This window comes from Poecilia formosa, unplaced genomic scaffold (assembly GCF_000485575.1).
Source record: "Poecilia formosa unplaced genomic scaffold, Poecilia_formosa-5.1.2 Scaffold91, whole genome shotgun sequence".
Lineage (NCBI taxonomy): Eukaryota > Metazoa > Chordata > Actinopteri > Cyprinodontiformes > Poeciliidae > Poecilia > Poecilia formosa.
In genome coordinates, this window is record NW_006800030.1 from 179,089 (window position 1) to 187,845 (window position 8,757).

Below are 8,757 nucleotides of genomic sequence, written 5' to 3' on the forward strand. Positions count from 1 at the left end.
GAAAGAAAGAAAGAAAGAAAGAAAGAAAGAAAGAAAGAAAGAAAGAAAGAAAGAAAGAAAGAAAGGAAAACTTAATTCCTTTTTCTGCATAACTTATTTAGTCAATAGTAATAATGTGTTTGGAAACCCTTCATCTAGATTATTATCATGGTGAGGAAAAAGTGGCTTGGGATCTTTTTTCATATGATATATGTGAACCTCTGGTTTCATCTGTTTGCAGTCAGAGGATGCACTGTAGCCGTTCTCCCCTGCTGCAGTGTTCTGCATTTAGCAGCTAACACAACAAATCCAAACAGGAGTCAGGTTCTATTATTAAACATGTAGCTGCTCTCGACCTCTACAGATAAATTTGGCATTTAACTGACATGAATAAAGATGCTTTTGGCACCTGTTCAGACTCCTGAAAGGTGCCAAGCAGTATACTGTCTCCAACAGTTCCAGTAAACTGGGCTTAGCGATCTGTCAGACTGAGGCAACACTACCTGCCTCCTGGTCTCTGGCCTGTCAGTGCCGTCCCTCTGGGTTTCTTGTCATACAGAGGTGAGGAAGGTAGGCCCGAAGGGAATGGATGAAGGAACATGTGTATCACTCTAACAAGTTTTTGGCTGACTGGTCTTGGAAAGTTGTTGAGGCATACATAAATATCTGAGCTGCTTGACTGCAAAAAAGCACATTAATGAATAAAGATGAAGTTTAAATGTTTGAATGCTTCCCAGTTCAAACCTGGCTACAAGTGTTTTATTGGATCATTTTCCACTCCACTCCGCTTTTAAACAGGAATTAAAAATATATATTTTTCAGAAAATTAAGCACTCAAAAATCTACTCATTGTTATTTTTCTCTTCTGACAGAAAATTCACATGAATCTCTCTTTAATGAGATCAAATATCAACAAGCATTCAAAAACAACAGTACAAACAACACTGTATTCCTTGGCCAAAGACCTCACAACACTATTATAATGTCTAGTTTAAATTCATTTTAATTATTGGGTGAAGCAGTTTGCAAAATTCACAGTTCACCATGATTCAGGGTTTCATGCTCATGAGCCGTATTCATGCAGGACGGGCATTATGGGCCACATGTAATAAATAAATGACTCTCCAATGTTTGCTTTTTATGTGGTGCATTCGGGCAGGATAACCAAAGAATGAGACTTACAGACATAATCCAGATATAATGTTAACTCGAGGAATGATCTGAGTTGATGTTAAAAAAGCTTTTCAGGCGACGGCTACAGCGCAGCGCTGTGCTACAGTCAGCGCTAGCTAGCTGTATGACAGAAAAGCTATTAACAAGAAAATGATTCCTACTGCAAAGTGCAATGCATGATGTAAACAACCATTTGGACCTGACTTTGCTCCTTCTATTCAGCGTTTTCTTTGTAAGGAACATGTGTGTATCTGGAGACCAGATTCAGTCTCTCCAATTTGCTTCTCTACATTACTGGATACAACATGTCAGAATGACACACAACTTTTTATGAACTGTGTGAAGCTGTGAGAGCTCTGACGGAGCCAAGGGTGCATTGTTTGCTTGGAAAAAAGCAAACACAAACCATCGTCCTCCCTCCACTTCCTGTTGTCTTCTTCATTGTTTCCGCCAGCAGTAACATCTGGTTGTTGCTCATTGGAGTCATGTAATGTGAAAAACTTGCTTCTGTTGGAGTTTGCATCTATTTTGATATGGCAGAAAAACCACCTCATCCTACCACAAAACCTTTCTATTGAAACGGGAGTTTTTTTTTTAAATTGCTGTCTTTCCAAATTTATTTTCATCATTTCAGTTTGCGCATTTCTATGATTAATGGAAACACAGTTAGTGAAATATAGAGAAGGATCCACGTGTCCTCTGCTGTCTCATCTTTCCATTTGCGCATCGAAAGTGCTTTCATTTTCGGCGTCGTTGTGATTCTGACCTTCCTAAAGGACGTCCTGTGAAATCCCTCCTCCATAAAGTCAGCTGCTTTGACATCATGAGCAGCCATTGAAATACAACCACCCCCACCTCCACCTTCCCTCGTCCATCGTGTTGAGCCAACATCCCCAGCCAACAGATCGGGCCTCCCTGACCTTCAGGACGTTCCTGACCACTTTACAGCCGTAGCAAGGGATGGCAATGGAGGACAGGATGATGTAGGAGGAAGGAGGGAGGTGTGATAGAGAACACATTCACAGAGTAATAGACCACAGGCGGTCCCTGTGTCGTCAGGGAAACGGGAGAAGCCTAGTGACAGCCCTGGAGGACGGAGTCATCAACCCATGATCATTCTCAACCCAGCTGCCTGAGGCTCCTGACGTCCCTAAACTCATCCTGTCTTTATTACTCTGTCTGTCTTTTATTGTGACTCTGGACCCAAACCCACATTTTACGTTTAAGTGCCGATGGTGGGGGACATTTAACTGGCAACATTTTGCAGTAGCCCTTCTGAAACTATTTTCTTTACTTTAAAACTGCAGTATGTAACTTTTATAAAAAATGTGTTCCTTTTTTTTTTTTTTTTTACATATTTTGTTAATTCTGTCACCATGTTGTGACAACATAATATGAAAGAGACAATCTGTGAAAAGATGGATCCTCAAGTGTATTTAAGCAGAGTGCTAGCTACAGTCGCTTCATTGTGTCTTTGACTTCACAGCAATCCCTCATACCTAGCATGAATGTGGTGATAGTGGAGAGGAAACAGTCCCCTTTAACAGCAAAAAACCTACAGCAGAACCAGAACCTGGCTCAGTATGAGTGGCCGTCTGCCACGACCGACTTTTCCATCTCAAGGACATGAGGTGCTGATTGTCATCGCTTCACATTCGGCTGGGAAACGCTCTAGTGAAAGCTGTGGATCACAATCGGATGAAGCCAATGGAACTACATCATCTTCAAAAAGCAGACACCCAATCCTGAAGCACCCAAACAGACACTTTGGCTCCACCTTGGAATTTAACCCATGAAAGTTTTGAACAGAATCAGAGACACAAGGCGGCTTTGATGGAGTCCAGCTCTCACCTGTTTCTGTGTCATTCTGTGTTTTGTAATGTATCTATGCACTCCAAAATAAATATAAAAACAGTCCAGAACAAGTAATGAACAAGCTGCATAGCACTGAAAGAAATAAATGATCATGAGATCAATTTCCAAAAATCAAAGTCAAGCACCTTTAGATGTAAAACTTATTGAAATGACTCCAACTTGGATTAAATGAGTAAAACATAAAAATCTGTTCTTCATAGTTAATTCATGAGGTATCGTTTTGTTGCTGTGGGTTACATGTGATATTTAGACTAAATTTGCAGTTATTCCCAGGCTGCTGCCTGCGATGTGCCTCCGTCTCTGTTTCTCTCTCAGATGAAGGTTTGCCAACAGGAATGGCCATGCTTGCTATCAGTACTTACTGTCCCCTGGTTTGTCTCAGGAGATGCAATCCAGATCATCCTGACCCAAATTCCCTCTTAAGCAACCAAAACACAAGCAATGCAACGTCTCTCTAACATCGAGTGACCAGACAAAGAACTAGACCAGAACTAGGCCCCAGAAGTCACATTGTTCTACGTTTTTATATGTATAATAATTTATTTTTTTTTTGGATTGTCAGGCATTAGGACCTGGAGGTGGATGACTTTGACTGGAATGAAGATCTCTGAAACCCAAGAACATAAACCCACTAAAATAAGACTAACTAGGATCCACTTGGACTGCTACTGAGACATTAATTCAGAACAATTGATGCATTAATCCTATCATATGGAGTAAGATGCTCTGAGTGGGAACGTTCGGACCACTAAAAGCATGCATGTGGGGATGTGACACTCAGATGAAGTGAATGAGTAACAGCTGGAAGAATAGCCAGCCTCTAACAGCACATGTCGTAGTTTAAGTGCAGCTTGTTTAATAAAAGTTAAGTGCAATAGGAGAAGGACTGAGTGGAGCAGGCAGGACCAGTAAAACGTGCCGCGCCCTCAATTACTAGCTGTGGTCAATTAGCACTGGAGTGCTGCAATCTAATTTAAACTTTGTCCCTCAAAGATTCAAATGGGAAATTCTAACCTTGGCTCCTCCTGCTCTAATGCACTGATAAATCTTCTGGCGCTGTGCCGGGAGTGACTGATATATGGTTTCAATTTATGCTTTTTGCTGGCGCATCCTTGAACTCGTTCCTACATTTCATGTGTTCCTCAGAAGGACTTTGAAAAAGCTCTTAAAACTGTTTTGTCCTTGAGTTTGTTAGAGCTACGTTACACGTTTTGGTTTGTTAATTAATTTCTGCTGAAAAGAAATACATGGCGGTGCTGTGTGGACTCATCACCCTTAATGAAACTCAATATCAGTCAGAAATATCATAAATTCTTCAACTAAACATCCATCCTGGCTGAAGGTGTGTGAACTGTTACACCTGGTGGTGGAAGGATGATTTTTGGAAATCGGAAAAATAATGAGGAGGATATGAATCCTGAAAGATAATTATCAGCCTTTATGGGTTAGAATTTGAAACAGGACAATCACACAACACACACTAGCATATCCCCCTCTAAATGGCATTACAAAAAATGTCCAGGATTTGAAGAGGCCCAGTCAAAGTCTGGACATTTGTAATACATGACAGCACACAGTCCTTCAGATCCCACATTAATACCATCACCAGGTAACCAGTTGCAGCTACAGTATTCTATAACTGTATAAAATACAGCTATAGCTGCAACTATAACTGTATTTTACATTATTTTACATTAATATAAAAACTGTATCACCAGTCATGATGGACTGCAGCTGCTGGTGGCATAATCAGGTATTAGTTTGATTTATTCACACAGATCCAAGATTTTTTGTATTGTCTTTTTATTTCTTAATAAATGAAATCACATCCTAAAGGTATTTTTTATATTTTCTTAAGCTATTTTTGTCTGATTTTATAATGAAATTGTCCCAAAATCTTCCTAATACTCACTCAGAACCAAAGTTAGTTTACAGTAATACAACAACATGTCATTTCTAAACAAATTACCTTTATAAATTACCTTTAGGATAATTTAAATCTGATGAATGAACCTCATTGGAACATGTATCGTTTAATGAATTAGTATACATTTAAGACAACATTTTAAAATGCACAAACAACATCAGATCTGGTCATTTGACCTCCTTTCTTTATAAATATGATCTTATATGAATTAATCGTTTGCTTTTAATAAACCTGCCTTATTATCAGCGAGAAAAACAATTCAAGAAATAAAAAAACAAACTCTGTGATATGGAACCATCCAAGGTGAAAGAAAATATTGCTATATTTATAATAAATACCAAAGAGACTCAAGAAAAAAAAAAAAAAAAAAAAAAAACATTTCCTATTTCTGATGAAAAGCTGAATAAACTTATTTATATTGGTTGGTAACGTCAGTCAAAGAGATCATTCCAAGGCCGTCTGAGCAGAGCAGACACTAATTACATTGTAACGTCTGCTTCTGTCTGTGTGCACTGAGGCTGAACTGCATGCAAAAGAAATGCAGTTTGATTTTTTTTCCAGGTTGACATCTAAGAATAATTAACAAAATTAAATTCAGGTGCAGATTCAAACCATTTTCTGTCAGTTGACAGCTGTTGAACCAATGACTTCTTGCACACTCATTTCTTATAATCTGAGTTTTTTTTTTTGACAAAACAAAACAAGTACAAGATTTAGACATGGATAACAGAATTAAGGTCAGTTTTATTCAAGTCTCCTGAGAGCGTGTAAAGTGACTTGGTGTGATTTAGTAATGGATCTGCAGCCATGTTCCTGGCTTTGGTTTCCCAGCATCCCTCACATTACTCCCTCAGCCAAACCATCTGTTAATAAAACCTTATTTATTTATTTTTTTAAGAATTTTTTTTTTTTTTTTTAGCTCTGGGGGTCTTTATTTGATAGTGAGTGGACAGGAAAGCAGCTTTGGAGATATAGGGGAGACATTCAGCAGAGGTCAACTGGCCAGGACTCAAACCTGTGACAGCTGCACACATGGGTCATGTGCTGTACTGCTGCGCCACCGCTGCGCCCTAAAACTTTATTTTGAATGGCGTACAGATGTCCTGCTAGATGTTGATGGTTGACTCAGAAATTAAACCCAGTAAATCCACTAAATCTTGCTGTGGAGGATCCTGATAATGAGGAGGACAGCAGATTTATTTAATTAATTCAAATTTACAAGATAAAATGTAGTGAAATATAGAAGGACATGCTTGCTAACTCAGTTTGATGCAAACATGAAATGTGAACAAACAGGGAAATCATGTCTTGGATCAGAGGTCTGCAACCCGTGGCTCTTCAAACTTTCCACAATGGCTTTTGACAACTGTGGCCAAAAATTTATAACATGTTTCAATTATAGATATAACAGTTTTTTTTTTCATTATTTGTACTGAATTTCCACAAAGAATGATACTAAAAGTACCAGTAAAGTGTTTTTAGATTGTGTTTTTAAAAATCATTTTCCATCCCGCATAACAAAACCTTTTCATCCTCTCTTTGCTAAATTTTATGATTATCTTATTTTTTCAAATCTAAAAATAAACCATAAGATGGTGGTTCTTTAAAAATTACTACATATTTCCTAAAGTAGATAAAAGTTTGTCTTTTTACAAAAAGTGTTGACATTTGCAGCTCTAAGCATTTTCTTTTGGATGGCTTGAGAGCAAAATGGTTCTTTGAGTGATAAAGATGAAGTTTACAATTAGCTTATTTGTCAAAAAGTTGACTTTAATTCAGCTTATCATCAGTTCAGGAAAATCAGTGAAAGAGTCCAGCTACAGACTAGTGGCTATGAAAGAGGAAAACATTAAAGTGGAAATCATCGCCTTTTGGGGCCAGCAATGGTTTCCTTTCAGTGAAATGTGCAGGTAGCGGTTCTTCCCATCCTGCCAGAGGGTCCATCACTGCTGCAGGTTCTCCTGAGTCTCAGTGTCAACCAGTAAATATAAACTGCTTTGTGCAAACAATGAAGAGGTTTGTTTTTTAATTAGTTGGAAAATTTGTCATTTTTAGTGTGAGACGTTTATTGTTGCCTGTAAGGTCTAGATTATTTGATATGGCCAAAAAAAATCTGAACTTCACTGGAGCTTCACTGTGGGAACCTTAAACGGGCAAACAAGAACGCTGTAAATAAAAGCATCATTTTATTTACTAAGATTGTTTGATTCATTCATATTTGTCTGGACGGCTGCTGGCTTTTTATTTCTATGATGATTTCAGGACGTGGTTTAATTAATTTCTCGCTCATATTATAATGGGTTTAAGATCTCAAACAGCAGTTTCACATTTTGCTCTCACACTTTCCATTATGTGAATAATGGATGCTTTATGATCCATAATGGAGCTGGATATGCATGAGGGAAAAATCCACTTTGTGATTCATTAACTTCACCCTCTGGTACTCCATAACATCTGCAATTTTCAGTTACATATTTTCTTACACTGAAAAAAATGAGAACACCAAACAGTCACACAGCAGTCTGTGTGTTTCTCTAACATATTTAGACATACGTGGGCTTATTTAACAGTTATCAGGCAGGAAAGAGGCAGAAGGAGGAGGAAGATGTGACAAAGGAACCGAGGACAAGAGTCCAGCTCAGGTCAGCCGTATCCAGTCTGCAGCCTCTGTATGGGGCGTCTGCTGTGACCACCATGCCATGCCACAACCCATAGGTATTTTTTTAAAGGACAAAATTGTCAGCAAGGTTTGCCACAAGGTTATGTAAAGAATTAAACTATGCTTCTGAAATGCTTGTTGCTCCATTGTAGTGAATAGGGTTAACGTCTGTTTGTCTGGAATACAGAAGATCCTTTGGTAGAGAGAAATGACCTTCACCTCACATAAAATGCAGTGCAGGAGGTCAGGCAGGTGTGATGCATTGGGCTGTGGTGGATGCATGCATTCCCAACTCTATCCAGGATTTTTCCTGTAACTCCTGTGGTGTGATGAGGGTAGTTGGCAGGAAGCTATGCTTGTACTTTAACCATAAAATATGTGTTATGTTTAGCTTGTAACAGTTATCTATGAAACTGACAACAAGTTGAACCCAGTAATAGTTGGAGTTGTTGACTGGCCATTGGGGTCAAACTGTAGCAGTTCTGCAGTAATGAGTGTTAGCTTTGTTCTGGTGATTATGCTGCAATAGCAACCTCTCAAGATGAGACAAGACCAGATGCTAAGATAAAAGCTACAATTCCAGTGAAGAGCAGAATGATCTGCCTGGCATTAACATGTAGGATTTTACAAGTTCTTCATGGGTGCACCCTCACAAACTTAGCCTGGAAAAAAGATCAACCTCTTGTTCTGCACATCATCCAGAGGGTCTGGACTCTCAGCTATTGGATAACGATTGCTTCCAGAAGGCCTGGACTGTGTTGATATTTTAAATTTTACCCAATAACTAACATTTGTCTGTGACATATGTAATTTCCCAGTTCAACGCTATGAGGCTTACCAAAAACTGTTGGTAAGCTTCATAGCAACCATCCTCCACTGGGAATGGATGAAGACTCTCTGAATGGCTAACAAGGCGGATGTTAATGTTACTTTCATTTTTAGAAGTGTGGCCAACACGGCCTGAATTACAATTCTAAAACAGTGCAAAAAAAAAAATCAACATCATTGTTCACAACTTCTTCTGTTTGCTTATTGGCCCGGTTAAAATTCTACCAAAGGAATCCAAGTGAATAGGAGAAATCTCAGACTGTCTGTGAATTTAAAATGAGCCTAACAGTGCAGGAAGGCAAAGGCCAGGATACCA